This window comes from Bos taurus, chromosome 26 (assembly GCF_002263795.3).
Source record: "Bos taurus isolate L1 Dominette 01449 registration number 42190680 breed Hereford chromosome 26, ARS-UCD2.0, whole genome shotgun sequence".
NCBI classification, from domain to species: domain Eukaryota; kingdom Metazoa; phylum Chordata; class Mammalia; order Artiodactyla; family Bovidae; genus Bos; species Bos taurus.
The window spans coordinates 46658747-46674588 of NC_037353.1; the positions used below are offsets into that span (position 1 = coordinate 46658747).

Genomic DNA, 15842 nt, shown 5'->3' on the forward strand with positions numbered 1-15842 from the left:
AACTCAGGGCGGGCCCTTTCCTTGGCCTGTTTCCACAAAGGATCTGGGTGCAGGTTTCTCAGGGCACCACCACGTAGGTCCCAGCAGCACAGCTGGTCCTGCAGCAGACTCAGCCCGGGTTGCCTTGAGTTCTGGATTGATCGTGATGCCAAAATGCCATTTTCAATGGTGGCTTGCCTTGTCCGGGTCACCCCGGAGAACCATGGACTGTCAGAGTTAAACTACTGGCTCTAAAGCTGAAGGAGTTCAGAAAGTTTATTTTTCATAAGAAAACTGTGTTTTAGATTCACTGGACTGTGCTGTCTTGAGGTAAAAACGCCAAGTCACGGTTGTGCCTGGCTGGCTCGGGGAGTGCGCGATGTCGAGGAGCTGCTTGGAATATAAATGTCTTAATTACCCTCAAATTAAATTTCATAATCAAATGTGAGTTGTAAATATATAAACCCTGTATTTTTAGATTAGTGATGGAGAGTCATCTCTGCCTGCCGCTTTAAATTAATAGCTTATATAAAAATGTTCATTCCAGCTTAAAGGAGTGAAAGATGGAAGCAACTAAATGCCTAACAATAGGTAAACGGTTAAGTAAATTATGGTTACATTCACTCAGTGCGGCCATTAAAATGATAATTATAAAGATTATTTAGTATTGGAGGAAAACGCTTGTGAAATAATGTCAAGTGAAGGGAAGCCATCTACCAAATTGTACTGGAAAAAAGTAACCAAAAATTGGTTGTCACCGTGGCACTGAGATGGTACGTTTGGGGAGGTGTTTTTTTTTTTCCCCTTCTTTCTTCTGGTTTGGGTGCAGGACCTACAGTGTCCTTATATTGTTTCTCAATTTAAAAAAAAAAAAGAGCAAACTCGGTCCACACCTTAGGCAGCGTGAGGGGATCAGGCCTCTGCCAACTAGAAACACTTGGATCGAGTAAGGAAAACCCAGAAATGATTAGATTTGGGTACAAGCAGTCTCCCAAAGGTCATCTTTTATTGTTTTGAGGAAGCCTTGGATAAAGAAAGAAAATGAATTTCAAAATCCTGATGGTATTCATGTGTGTGTGTATGTGTATCTGATCTCGGGTGGGCTCGGCCTGCCCTGACTTGGGCTCCCAGGCAGAGATGGAGGCCAGATCCTAAGCTCTAGACCAGCGGTCAGTGGCAAGGGCCCTGGTCCTTTGGCTTTGCAGAAAAGAATTCCCACAAAGCTAGAAAGAAGTGAAGCAGGTAAAGTTTTTGTTAAGAGGAACAAGAGTGCAGTATGTATAGATAGATTTGCTCAGAGGGAAAGTCCCTGAACTGCTGAGTCGCACCCTCATGGCAGTGTGAATTACTATTATGGGGTATTTCTTCCGGGTTTCTCTTGGCCAGTCATTTTGATTTGCCCAGTTCACAGTCCACATGAGGTATATCTCAGGATCTTCCCATGTGTGAGCGTGCATTTCTTAGCCAAGATGGATTCTACTGCAAAGGCCTCTGGGTAGAGCATCCTTTAGCATCACTCTCCATTGACTTCCAAGGAGCCTTTCTGCATACCTGTGGTTGGGGAGGTCTCCTGACTTCGGGAATGAGAAATATGTGGTCTGGAGTTTAATTGTCCTGCTTTTCTCCTCCTCCCTTAATTGTCCTGCTCATCTCTTCTTGGTTCCCTGGTGGCTTAGATGGTAAAGAATCTGCCTGCAGTGTGGGAGACTCGGGTTCGATCCCTGCATTGGGAAGAACCCCTGGGGGAGGAAATGGCAACCCACTCCAGTATCCTTGCCTGGAGAATCCCATGGATAGAGGAGCCTGGTGGGCTACAGTCCATGGGGTCGCAGAGTCGGGCTTGACTGAAGCAGCTTGGCATAGCATTCTCTTCTTCGAGTTTCAGTCCATAGGGAATGAATCTGTAATCGCTTCACCTTGGGGTTGGGGGGCATCTACCTCCTGCCTCATGTCTGCCGAGGTGTAGACATCTACACACATCCCTCTGTATGTATGTGGATCGGCTGGGAGAGCCAGGGAGTGTTTAGTTGAAAATATATCAATATGTGAGAAAACTCACGGTTGGGTGGAATTTGCCATCTGTTTTAATTAGAAATCAAACGGTTTTGCCCTATAATCTACAGCTAGCATCTGAGGCAAACTTGGTTGGTTTCAGCAGCTGATGAGAGAGAATCTCCATTGGGTGAGCTCAGTTCTTACTGTCTGCAGGGACCCGGAGCTTTCCAGTCTGGGCTCCAGCTGTGATATCAACAGCATAATGCAGTCGACTGCCAGTGGCGGCCGGGGAGCAGGCCGGCCTTGCCAGGACACCTCCCAGGGTCCCCTCAGTTGGTGGATACGGCAGAAGAGCTAAGGCCAGCAACTGATGAGTTTGGAAAGGGACTGCATGATATTATTGGTTTTCCTTGTGGCTTTCCCGCTGTTGAGACACCTTGGCGTCAAAGATGCTGGCCGGGATTCAGGATTAATTGGGTCAGCATTTTATTCTATATGCAGAGGGAATGCCTGAACTGGGAGCGGGGGAGTGATGAAAAAGAATATCCCCTGTTTTAACACGCTGCTTCCTGGGCAGAAAAGGAAGTGAGGCAGAGACCCCACACCTGCTCATGAATTCATCCGCCTTCTGAAATAGTTAACGTTAAGACCTATGTTATCACACTGACTGATTCTTCCAAAGCAAAAGTCCTCTCCTCTGGGCAAAGCTAACTGCTATAGCTTTTGGACTGTGTCTTAGTGAGATTCATTATCCAGTTTAATTTTGTTTAATACACTGAAATGATATTTTTCCAGACATGTGTTCCCTTCTTCAGAAGTCATTGCCTATGAAGGCTGAAGTGGGGTGTAAAAAAAAAAAAGAACGCTGACACCCCTCTGAAACTGAGCTGTAGGCAGGGGAGCCGCTCCTGTCCCAGCCCCCAAAGCTGTGGCCCTTTGTGAGAAATACCCAAGCCATGCCCCATCCTCTGGGCTGGTGGATGATTGCCATGAGGTCTCCATCATTAAGACCTGAGGATCATCCATTGGGAAGCAGGACAGAGGGTCCTGGGCAGAAGAAAGAGCTGCTCAGTGGAGACACCCGGCTCGTGCATATCTCTGATTTCAGAAAATCCATTTTATGGATCTAATTCTGAATACGCTTTGATTCTGGGGTGAAGAAGCTGGACTTCCCTTGATGGCAATGGGCAGACGTTTTTTAAAGGTTTGCTAGAATGAGTAAAGAGTGAAACGGAGCCCCTGGGCTCTTTGACCAAGTTAGTTTTATGTCCTTCCCACTGCTGACAGTACTCATTGTTTCTAGTCTACATTTCTTTTTCGGCAATAGCAAATATTTAAATGAGAACTTTCATATCTGCTGTCTTATGCAATGCCTCTATTGAGTAGCATTCTATGCTCGTATAATAAAATTTTTTAGTTGTTATGTTGCTGTAGCTTAGTCACTAAGTTGTGTCTAACTCTTTGCAGCCCCATGGACTGCAACACTCCAGGCCCCTCTGTCCTCCACTATCTCCTGGAGTTGCTCAGATTCATGTCCATTAAGTCATTGATGCCATCCAACCATCTCCTCCTCTGCTGCCTCCTTCTCCTTTTGCCGTCAGTCTTTCCCAGCATCAGGGTCTTTCCCAATGAGTCAAATCAGGTGACCAATGTATTGCAGTTTCAAGCTTTAGCATCAGTTGTTATGAGGAGGTTCTATGTTATTTTTTACTCTCAACAACATCAAAATCATGATTGATCCTCAAATACATGAGCTTCTTTCCCCTTCTAATGTAGTTAAGGCAAGTTCTTGACTTAAAAGAAAGAAAAAACAAAAAACCCTCATTTTTACCTACAGAAAAACTTTTACTCCATTACTTCAGCCACAAAGCATAAACTGACTCTCACTGGCCTGTTTCTAATTAGTGGGAGCAGAGGAAGTAAAGCACGAATTTTCTACGTGGATGTTTGGGTTTGGTGTTGAGGTTTTAGAAGGACCGGAAGATGCTGTCTTCACTGGACCTGACTTTCCTCTTCGTTTGGCCTGTTTACTTAGTGTTTCTGTGCTCAGCTTATCCTGACATTAACCTTCCTTTATCCTCTGTCCAGATGGGATCTAAATTCGTAGAAATGGACTAGCAACCTTTTGTGACGGTGGCCAAAATCAACTGGAAAAAAATACCTCCTCCAATTGAGATGTTATATCAACATAGGAAACTTTATGTGCAGCAGTTAGCTTTGCTAATTAACTGTGTCCAGAAAGAATTCAGTAAAACTGCTAACAGCCACTCACCAAAGTCATCTGTAAGACTAGAAAAGGAACTGATTTCCCTATTCCTCTTCACTCCCCCTTCAGTATGACAGTTACAGAAAATGTTAAAAATAAGGCCTTTCGTTTTGAGCATAGCTCTCAGTGCATTTAGATGAATGTAGAAAATAGCCCACCTACTCTATTCCCCAAAGGCTCCCAGTTATTAAGCAACAATTAGTTGATGGTGTGGGGCCTGATCGCAAGAGCTGGAATTAGTAGGATGCAAGAGAGGTGGCTTCTCTTCCTTAGATTATTTATGAAAGTCTCACTCTTTTGAGAACGTGCACACTGGAATGCACTTTGTGCTTGTTTTGCCTTACTGATGAACTATGATGAATCCATCCATATATATATTTTTATATATATATATATATATATATATATATTTATATATATATATATATATTTTTTTTTTTTGCTAAATGACATGTTTTGACTCATCATATATCTGAAGCTAAAATTAGAACAGTAATTTCCCCAAAAAATAACTGTCAACAGAGTGTGTTTTCCCTGCTGCTTCTACCGGCTCAATCTCAGATCACATTGGAACACCCGGGCAGGGTTTCTGCTTGGGGGTGACCATTCACCACAACTGCAATCAATTAGAGTTAAAGATGCTATCCATCTCTCTGGCACGGCCATGGGAGTGTCCATCTATTACCATCAAAACGGATCCCCCGTGCGTTTTTCATTGCAGTGTGTCTCCCCTGGTACCTTGGCCCGGTCAAACTGTAGACTTTGCAAGGTCTTGGGTGTACTGCTGAGGTAGCACAAGCCATGAAAGAAGGGGAGAAATGAGTATTTCTTGTAATCAGCTTCTATTTATCAGTAGAGAGATGACTGTCCGGGTCAGAATCATAACAAAAAGCCGTAGTCAGAGGCAGCATGCATGGTCTTCCCAAATACGGCTCACGTTTGTCAGCCATGGTCCAGTGTGGGATGGTTGCCTGGTCTGAACGAACTCTCCTTTTCTGGGATACTTGTGCTATCACACAAGATGATGCAGGAATTATTTAATCTGAGTGCACCAGGGACATGAATTAAGGAAATGAATTAAGACCCCTTTCCTTCCACTGCAGCTGATGAACAATGAGAGGGACCTCAGAAATAACTCATCACCCTGAAGAGAGATGCTGTCAGCGTAGACCACACTTGTCAGGGAGACAGTGTACAGTCGCTGGAGATGTAGAAACAGAGGGAATATTCCAGTAGCAGCTAATAGTTGCAACTGCAGGAGCACTTAGGGTGCACTTTCTGCATTTAGTGCCCAAAATATTCTTAGGGGTGGGAGGTGAAAAAAAAATAAAAAATGTCTGGGTGTCACATCCTTTGATGTCCAAATGGCTTTCACTTTTTATTTCTTAACATAAATTCGACTTCTCATTAGTCCCCATGGGTTTTTTTTTTTTTAACTCTGCTGGGTCAGTTGGTTCTTTAATGTTTTTCCTTGACCAACAGCTATTATGAACTTCTCTCTTTTCTGTACATAACGTTATGTAGCCTCATAAAAAGTATGAAGCCACACTTCCCCCCTCCCCAGCCACCGCGCTCTGCTCTAATGTCTTTAGAAGCCTGCCTCCGTGTGCCTGAGCAGCTCAGCAGTGTCTCTTGCAGCCTGGAGGCCTCTGTGCCCTTCTGGGAGGAGGGCTGACACGGGGGCGAACGGCCTGCGACCCTAACAGTCTGTGCTCAACCCAGTAACAAAGCTGCTGCGCTCGCCCCAGCCGAGCATGCAGCAAAGGCGCCCAGTGTTAAACGCAGGACTGAACTTGGCCTGCCCGGCGGCCAAGAGACCCCAGCCCACCCGTCGTAGGGTGCTGTATGTCTCTGAGTCCTTTGATTCTGAGGGCTCCTAACAGCTGCTGACAGTGCTTTACCTGCCAGACTCCCTAGTGTAATCCCCCTTAACCAGGCCATCGCTAGGTCCCACTGATCTTTGCTTTACCTTCCTACTGCTTCACTATTGATTTCTTCCCTTCATCCTCACCATCCCAAGCTCGACCTTGGTGTTTTCACGTCCCTTGCTCTCAGCTCTCCGTCCCTCCATCCTGCACATCCTCAGTCCCACCTTCAACTGCAAACATCTCTCTTTGTGAGTACCCGCCTAGTCTTAGTTGGGTAGCACTTCCAAAAAGCAGTTTTTGTAAGGGTCCTCTGTAACCTTTTCCATCCCGCTTATCCCCCTGGATATCTCAGACCTACTCACAAGCTCTCTGTCTGCTCAAGCCAGTGCTTACAGTGTCTCTGGAGTATACGTGGGTCACTCCCTCCTTCATGTCTTTGCTCCCAGTGGTTCATGTTCTGGCCTTGGCCCCATCCTCCTCTTTAATGATTCAAGTCTAGTCTTGCCTGCCCCCTCCTTCCCCCCAGCTACGCCTGTCTTCATGGCCCTTTCACGGATGCAGTGAATGGTGCCTGCATGTGAAGGGGGATGCAGGCACCATACCGTGCGCTGGGCACCCAGGAAAACGAGGCCCAGTCCTCAGTGCTGTGAGCTCAGCATGGAAAAGACATTCTTCTGTGGATAGCACCAGCCCGCTGCGCTGAGGACCATCCTGGGAGCAGGAAGAAGAAAGGACCCAGAGTGTTCCCTGGGAAGTCAGGGCAGGCATCCCCTGGGGGACATGGAAAGATGGGCCTCAAGCCTCAGTTGCTTTGCTTTGATGTGTTCCTTCTCTCTGCTTACACTTATGTAAGTGTTTGCAGACTAGATTCTGCTAAGTATCTCCTCTTTCTCTCGAACTCAATCAGCCTTTGATCCTTGCTAATTAAAGAATATAATGATATGCATCCCAGTATCCTCACAGGAGGGGCCTTACCCAGGACATTTTAAGAAGGTTTAGGGTGGGTACTCAATATTATTGGTTTCCATGGATTCTTTCTCTATAACCTGGATCCTCAATCAGATGGAGCCTGGATCCTGTGTAGGGATCAGATGAATGGAAGGGTAAAGGGACAGAGCTCCATTAGTTTAAGAGAAACCACGTTCCACAGATTTTTATCTTTTGAACCTTGGTGTAACTCTCTCAAATTTGGTTGTTACAAAGTATTACTTTAAATTTTTTTTTCTGTGCTGATGCAGGGACAAGAGATGACCCACACTCGCACGAAAATGAGTAGATGGTTCAGCAGTGACGTGTATTTTCTGTTTTCTCCTAAAGTACGTCAAGGCCCTTACAACAGATTTGCTACAGTAAATGTGACCAGTAGGCTTGTTCTTATAGTGCCTGGCTTTCATCTTCGGAGTGGGATGTGGCTATTGCAAAATAAGAATTTAATTAGAAAATCTCAATCATGTGGGATAACATGAACATGTTAGGGTGGAATCATTGTAACCTAGCCTTCTAACTGAATCCTGGATTTTGCTATAGAGGAGGAACCCCTGACGTTCTGGGGGGAAATCAATAGAGTTCGGGATCACCCCTCTGCACTGGGTTACTTCCGAGTGTGTGTGCTTTGGCCCAATGGTGTTGCGTGAAGTCGTTTTTTTGTTTTTGTTTTTTTTTAACTTGGAGTCTAAATAAAATTGCACTCAGTAAACTGCACTCAATAAAATCAATACTCAGAAATAATAATTCTACACTACATTCTGTGATGAACATGGGGCAGAAGGAAAAGGGAGATGGAGAAATGAAACAAGATGGAGAATGTGAGGGGAACAGTGAGGCCTGGAACTGCCCAGACAGACAGGCAAACAGAGAGAGGACGGGGCGGTGCTCGGGGAATTACATCCCAAGTGCTATTCAGTGGGACAAAGGCAAAGGGTTCCTGCTAGCAAGAGCCACTGCCGTCGGCTTTGCACTGCTCCGGATCAGGCGGTTTGCAGCGACCCTTCTCCTGTTCAGAACTGAGCTGGACAGTTCCTCTTAGGCAACTGAGGCCGGACTGTCACAGTTTCACGTTTTATGAAGCACCCAGCATGCAATGAGCGCGAGTGTTGGACTGGACGAATGATCCCATTTTAAGTCTATGCTCTATGCTCGGCTTCTGCCTTTTGATCTCTGGACACCTCTTCCTTCACGGGGATTGTGGAAAAGGAATAGAGTACAGAGGGGAAAGGTTGTGTAGGTTCAAGAAGGGAAGTTGGCATTGCCATGCGTAAGCAGTACTGCTGATCTTGAAATGATTCTGTTCCCCTCAGAATCCTAAAAATAATTTTTTAAAAGGAAAACATATGTCTTTCCAAAACTTTAAATGACCCCTCTTACACTTGACCTTCTTGAAACTTTGGAGGAGAGCGTAAGTGTTAAAGAAGTGGAAGCTTTTACAAGGTTTGTTGTTGTTTTTAAAGACAGCCTTTTAAAGAATCCTAAGGGAGGTTGTTCTTCTCTCAGAAGTAGGAAGACATGCATCTTCCTCAGGGTCTCCATCCTTGAACCTGACTCTCTAGAAGAAATATACTGGTCCCTACCCCAGCAGGCACCCAGGGAAAGGGGTGCCGGGGGAGTCAAGATGACCGGGATAACGCAGGCAAGATGAAGACCCACCAGTCTCCGTGTTTTGTTTTATTCCCCTCATTGTCTTGTATTTCCTGCGGCATTCCTAAAGCTTAGAGCAACACGTGACACATAAAAAGTACCCGTAAATATTTACTGAATGAAAGGATGAATGAGTGATGTCCCAGGGGAGCAAGGAGAGCCGCCCCCTTCTGTAATACTTTTTCTAGGATGAACTTAGCCACGGGGTGCTGGTCACCAAACAGAGCCCAGGTTGAGGGCAGTACGGTGAGCTTCCAGTGGCCCCACTTGGGATCAACAGTGGACATGGATTCTCCTCCCAGAGGGCAATGAGTGACCTGTGACTGTCACCATTCAAAACACAGGTGTTCTGCATGGTGGATTCATGATCACATGGTGAATGCCAAGTAAATTGTCACCTGGCAGGTCCACAGCCAGAATAAGGTATATTCACACCTTTTTTTCTCTTGATCTAGAATTTGGTCCATTCCTAGAAATTCCGGGGGCGGAGGCAGCTCTTCTCAGCAGGGGTCAGGGGTTGGAGGTTGATTATTAGTGAATGATTTACGTGTAGGATTTTATAAGTTGGCGAGGGGGTGTGCAAGGTCATCCCTTTGGCATTCTGTCATTCTGGTCTTCTCTTGTCATGATCCTTCCTGGCTCTGTCATATCACAGGGTGCTTCAGAACTGGGGTGTAGAGACTGCCTGCCTGCTTTTGAGTTCTGCCCCTTCCACAAACTAGCTCAAAATACTGCTCAGATTATATAACCTGGGCGAGTAAAAAAGTGAAAGTGGAAGTTGCTCAGTCGTCTCCAACTCTTTGCCGGCACCTCTATTCATGGACTTCTCCAGGCTGGAATACTGGAGTGGGTAGCTGTTCCCTCCTCGAGGGGATCTTCCCGACCCAGGGATCGAACCTGGGATTCTTTACCACTGAGCCACCAAGGAAGCCCCACATTGTCCATGTTCTAATACTGCATTCTCCAAATACTTTTTTTTTTTTCTTTTGTTTTTTGGCCATGCCACATGGCATGCGGGATTGTAGTTCCCTAATCAAGGATCTAACCTGAACCTCCTACAGTGAAAGCTTGGAGTCTTAATCACTGGATCGCCAGGGAAGTTCTACCAAATATCTCTGATGGACCGGTTATTGTTTCTTAAAAGGGGGAGAAACTGAGGCACTGCAAGGTAAACCTGTGCCCACATCACCCTGATAGTAACTGGCAGAACTGGGGGTGCAGGTGTGGGCAGTGCCCCCCGAATGCACCTGTAAGCACTCTCATCTGTGATGCGGGCCCAGGTGGCTGGTATCTGTGAAGCCCCCGGTATGTGGTCTTGGTGATGCTGCCGCCGATGAGGAAGTGATGCTGATGAGGACAGTGCACTTAAGAATAGGGTGCATCTGTGGACGACACTGGATAAGTTATTTGAGAGAAACAGGTTTGAGAACCCCCTGTAAGGTTGGTAAGCCACTTTGAATGGCTGATTATATAAAGTATACAGTTGTAGGTTTTTATTTGAAAACTGGGCTTGCCAGTGGTCATTTTCACAGACGCTTTAGATCCAGAGTTGGGACTGAGTCTTTGATGTGGAACTTAATGGTCACGAGGAATGAAATGAGAGCCAGGGGCCCTGGATTCCAGTCCATCCTCTACCACTCACTCAGCGGCTGACCTTGCCTTCTGGAGAAAGGATGCCTCCCTTGGCTTGCCCTGCCCAAGAAGACCAGCTGGTGTGTTCACAGAGCCAGTTTCTGCAACCCTGTGATCAATTCCATCCTGTAGCCTAACCCTCAGAGAAGGCAATGGCATCCCACTCCAGTACTCTTGCCTGGAAAATTCCATGGACGGAGGAGCCTGGTGGGCTGCAGTCCATGGGGTCGCTAAGAGTTGGACACGACTAAAGCGACTTAGCAGCAGCAGCAGCCTAACCCTGGGGGTTTTCGCCCCACTAGTAAATCTGATAGAAACAATATGTAAAGCAAAGACATACTTAGAGGAGAGTGAATAGTGTGCGTGGAGATGACTAGAAATAGCAAAAACAACAATAAAAATTAAACCAGGAGGGAAAGTCCTTCTGTGAAGCCTCTGAACTAACAACTACTTTCAAAACAAAGAGACAATAAATGTTTGAGAAAAGCAGTTATCATGGGATTTTTCAATGGCCTGAGAAGTCAGATGAAAAATATGGTTTAAAAGTGAGAAACTCATCTTTCTTAGCATTTTTATTAAAATATTTTAATAAATGTTTTTATTAAAAACACTCGTGTGCTTGGCTGCAGCTGGCCTTAAGTTGCAGCACGTGTGAGCTCTAGTTGCGCTGTGTAGATTCTGGTGCCCCGACCGGGAACTGAACCCAAGCCCTCTGTTTTGGAGCTTGGAGTCTTAGCCACTGGACCACCAGGGAAGTCCCTAGCATATTGAGATTTTCAAACGCTCTACACTTGCGTGTGTATGAACTTTTCTGGAGAGTGCTTCCCTGCCACACTTCTCCAAGGAATGCGAGTTGTAAGTTCACGATTGATGGGAAGCCAGTTGTCTAGTTGTTTGTGCCATGCCATTTCAACATGGAAAAAAGAGAAAAGCAAAAAGCCACATCTTTACGAACCACTCTCGTATCGCTTGAAAAAAGAAGAGATACATTGGTGAGTCTGGCACAAACCCAATGAAATTGATATGCCATGATATAAAATTGAGAGGTGGGGTCAAGGCTAAAAGATAGATGTTTTCTAGTTGTCTTGAACTGATTCTATGGACTCGTATTTTGGTAAGGTGAAAATTCCTTTCAGCCAAAAACTGTCATCATTCGGGATAAAAGAGCATTTAATCTACTGGATTGAGGCTTACTTTGCCTCCCTGGTTTCTTTCACTCTAATTCTATTACTAGGTCATTAAACTTACATTCTGTCTTTAAAAACTCAACTTCTACCCATGTGAACTTTCACCAAAGGAAGCTCTACATAAGGTTGAGTTTGGGGGAGGAAAACTCCAAACCTTTGAGACTTTTGTCTTCCTTAATCACCATGTGGCTCAGATTTGAAGATAGTGCATCTCTAGAAGTTGTCTTCCTTGTTAGCAACATCTCATGATTCATCCTTTTAATTCCTACTTCAAAACAAGTAAACTTGAAATGGAAGGAAAAAAAAATTATTGTCCAATCTGGAGTCTGTGAATTTCTAGCAAAATCACTGACTAGGTTTATTGTTAATAGCTTCATTAAATATTCATTAAGCACCTGTTATTTCATAGGACTATTCTTAGTCCTTTAAGAATTTCTTTGCGGTGTGAATCCTTTGGTCTAGTTTTTCCTCTTTCAGAGTATTTCTCATGGACGTTCTAAGAAGCAAGAAATGATGAAGCACTTATCTTTTAAAATAATGTTTCCAGCTGGAAACTCACATTCCGATTTCTGATAGTAATCCTATCTTTTTTCCTCCAGACCTACTGGCTCCCTGGCTTCTCTGCTTCTCTTGATCCCTAAGCCCCGTGTCAGGCTGGGTTAGTAGCATCGTTAGTCCCTTCTCCATGTTACAGACTCACCACCCAGGATGTCTCTCTCCCAAATGCCCCCTTGTATATATCTCCATGGTCACCAGTCACCTTTGCTACCAGTTAATTCTCACCCTTCGCACCCTCTCAACCGATCTCCAATTCCTCTTCTCTGGTTGTCTCGAGCTATCAAGACTTCGTCTTCTAGAAATGTATGCAGTTGTTCAAAACATTCAGTGGTTACCTATCACCAACGAACACAGGACCTTTCTGCCCTGCTGGTTCCTCCGTAAACTGGCTTTAAACTGCTTCTTCACTCTCTGATATCCACCCTGAAGCCTGCGCCCAGCGTCGCTTCTTACCTTCCCACACAGGTCTCTCACTCTGAGCACCCAGCAGCTGTGCTCAGCTGCAGGATTTGTGTGTGCATCTCATCCCCTTTTCTCCATAGGTCATCACCCTGTCTGCCTGGGAACCCCCAAAGCACACTGCTGGTCCTCTCCTCATCCTATCTCCCACCCCCTCTCGCCTTCCTGGCCTTGAACCTCTTGAGAACCGCTCACTCATCTTGCAATATCTCACACCCTGCTATGGCCACTGCCGCTACGGCTGGGTACATTTCCACAGACCAGCCTTCCTTTCTGGACCAAGCCATCTGCATATCAATCTACTTTCCAGTGCTTGCCCATTACCGGAGCCCAGGTTTTATAGTTCCATTACATTTCCAAGGATGCTAAAATCGCTTACTACAAAAGCAAGCAGCTTCCAGGGAACACAATGCAGATAATACGGGGTGTTCGGAGTCTGACTACTAAAGTATTAATACACATGAGAAAGATAAAGAATTGGACAAACATAGGATACCTCCCAGGGAACAACCAGTATGGAGGGGCCCACATCACCAGTGGAATGATGACCTGGAAACACAAACAAAGATTGGTCAGTTTCATTTCTGTTTAAAGTGGATAATGCTGTACCTCCTTGGCGGTTTCTTAACTGAGCAGCTGAAACGAAGCTCTCAGACCATCAGCTTCCCCTTCCTGCCTTTTCTCTCTGCAGTCTTGATGAGGCGAGTATCATATTCGCAGGACTGCCTGCCCATAGTATTTCTGGTATTTCACAAAACCTCTTTCTTATGTTTCTCATATGCTATAGTTTACTGCATTTCATTTTATGCCTAAGGCTAGATTATTAAGAATTGAATTGGAATTTTCCATAGTAACTGCAATATAAACTTTGACCAGCTTTTTGCCATACTATTGTGATTTTTCAAAAAGTTTCTTCTTTACCTTGTCATGGCCATAATAGCACAACTTGGGTGAAGGGTCAGTGTGTAGACGTAAACATCTCTGTTCACCTTTGGTGTCAACTCCTAACAGCAAGATAACACGGCAAAGAGAGCTTGTCTGTGAATGTACAGTACTTGGAATAATCAGCTCAGTACTCTACAGAAACAATATTTGCAAATGATGAATTTGAAGACTGTTCTTCCCAAATCCCTTGGAAACATAGTGTTGGCCAAAAGGTTTATAATTTAGAAACAGAAGTCCTTGTCCCTATTATCTGCTTTTCTGTAGTCGAGTTCTTTTTCTTTCTCTCCCAATTAGAGCTGAGAATATGCGTCCAGCAGAAAGCCACAGAGCTATCAGAGTGTTTTGTTTTTATTTACATTACTGGTTTGTCACTTGATAACATCTTTATCTAACTCAGAATCCCTCAACTCATTCATTCATTGTGGTGTGAATGATGTCTACGGTATGTATGACTCAGACCCATACTGAATATCACAGTGGCTTATGGTAGAGGGGGTGTCTGAGAGAGTTTATATCAAGAATTGAATTTAGAATCCAGCAATGTCTCCCTAGGTATGTTTTTTGTAAAGCTGACAGGTAAGATTCTCGGGTGCTTGGAGACACTTCAGGGCCCCTGAACCTGAAACAGATACATAATCTATTGTACACAGCCCAAAGGTTCAAACCTGTAATGCGTATGGCTTACTGTTTAATATGAATTGACATCTAAGCAGCGTCTTTATATGAATCCCAGCAGGATCCCCACAACGTGGCATCATATCTCTGTGTTATGTCCTTAATATACAAGAAAAATATACTTTAAAAATACACTGAAGAAAATGTGTAACGTCTTTACGACATTTATGTCATAGGTTAGCCCAAATATTAGATAAAGACTTATCCAAATGTTTGTATGCAAATTCCGTGGTAATAAAAGTGTTGTCATGTCATATCAATCATACTAAATTTTGCTTTAAAATATTGAAGTCATGTTATGAAATATTAAAATCAAATATGTGAGGAGACTAAAAAGAAACGGCTTCATAAATTATGTCAGCTCATTTTGGTGGTGGGGGAATGACGGGCTTGGAGGAGTTGGTCAGGGAACTGTTGAGGAAGGGAATGTTTAATGTAACCATGCCAGTTTTGTCTGGGGGGGTCACCATCATGACCACAGTCCCCAAATGACTGTGGTTGCCTTAAACAGGCACAACTGGTGTGGTTTCCTGAGCATCTGATTGCTTGAGCAGCAGCCTTGCAGTGCGCCTACTCAGGTGCCTGGTGGGCTGGTCCAGAGCTTCACAATTCGCCGTTCCCGACGACCCGGTCCCTGCCTCCCTACACTGATGCCGGGCCTCAGCGCTGCCGCTTTGCAGTGTAGCTGTGACTTCTTTATTATTATTCCCCGAGAAGCAGCCTGTCCCCACATAAGTAATCTGCTTCTCATACAAGAGAGTTCAGTAGTTGTAGCTCTAAATGAGACAGCCATGGGTGGGAACAGACAAGAGAATACAAATGTGGAGCTCAGTGAACACATCTGCCCAACTGCTCTGCTGGGTTCAGCTCTACATCTGAGAATCATTTTTATTTTCTGACTGCTTATTTCATTGTGCAGGAATCTTCCTGGTACTCTGATGCCTTTCATACACAAGTCTTCCATTAATTAACTTATTTACTTACAAAGTTGTCCCCCCCTCCCCCGTACAGAGGGAGAAATAAAAAACAGAAATTCCCTACCCTGCACCTGAGGAAAACAACCATGGCAGAATAGAGAAGCCCCCAAAGTCAAGAGTAAAAGTACCAACTTCCCAGCTGAGGCCAACTAACCTGTGTGGCCAGCAGTGGCTGTGTCTCAGTAGGACAATGGGGCTGATTTAAGTAAAAGCTAATGTCTTAATCACACTAATAAACTCCAGTAAATCGAAAGGTAACCTCTGCTTTTCAAGGGCACCTATCTTTCAGGAGAGGCCTTGTCTTTAAATAAATTAAACGGAATCACCTTATCTTTAAGGAAATGATGAATTTAGTGAAGAAAAGCTCGAACTCTCTGTAACTAACATAATTTATGCAAAATCATGCAATTAGTGATGGCTGTGTTAGACCTTTTTTTTTTTTTCTGCAAATGCGTCTGTAATAAAACCATCATGAATAGCAGTGCCATCTAATGTAAGTAGTAAACATGGATAGTGAATTATTAATATCTGGTGAGGCATGCAAATGGCAGGACTTCCATTTTTCCTTTGAACTAACAACACGTTCGCTAAGGCAAAAAAAAAAAAAAGGCAAAGATAAATATGAACTTTTCTTTGAAAAGAAACATTCAACAGGAATATGAATGTA

General features: G+C 44.5%; 2 protein-coding genes across 3 annotated transcripts in view; one reads left to right on the top strand and one right to left on the bottom strand.

Moving 5' to 3' along the window:
- Positions 1-15842, top strand: part of DOCK1 (dedicator of cytokinesis 1) — a 556534-nt gene that overhangs the window by 266542 nt on the left and 274150 nt on the right. The gene's annotated exons all lie outside the window — the stretch shown is intronic.
- The window catches only part of INSYN2A (inhibitory synaptic factor 2A), a 62742-nt gene that overhangs the window by 44856 nt on the left and 2044 nt on the right, over positions 1-15842 (bottom strand). The gene's annotated exons all lie outside the window — the stretch shown is intronic.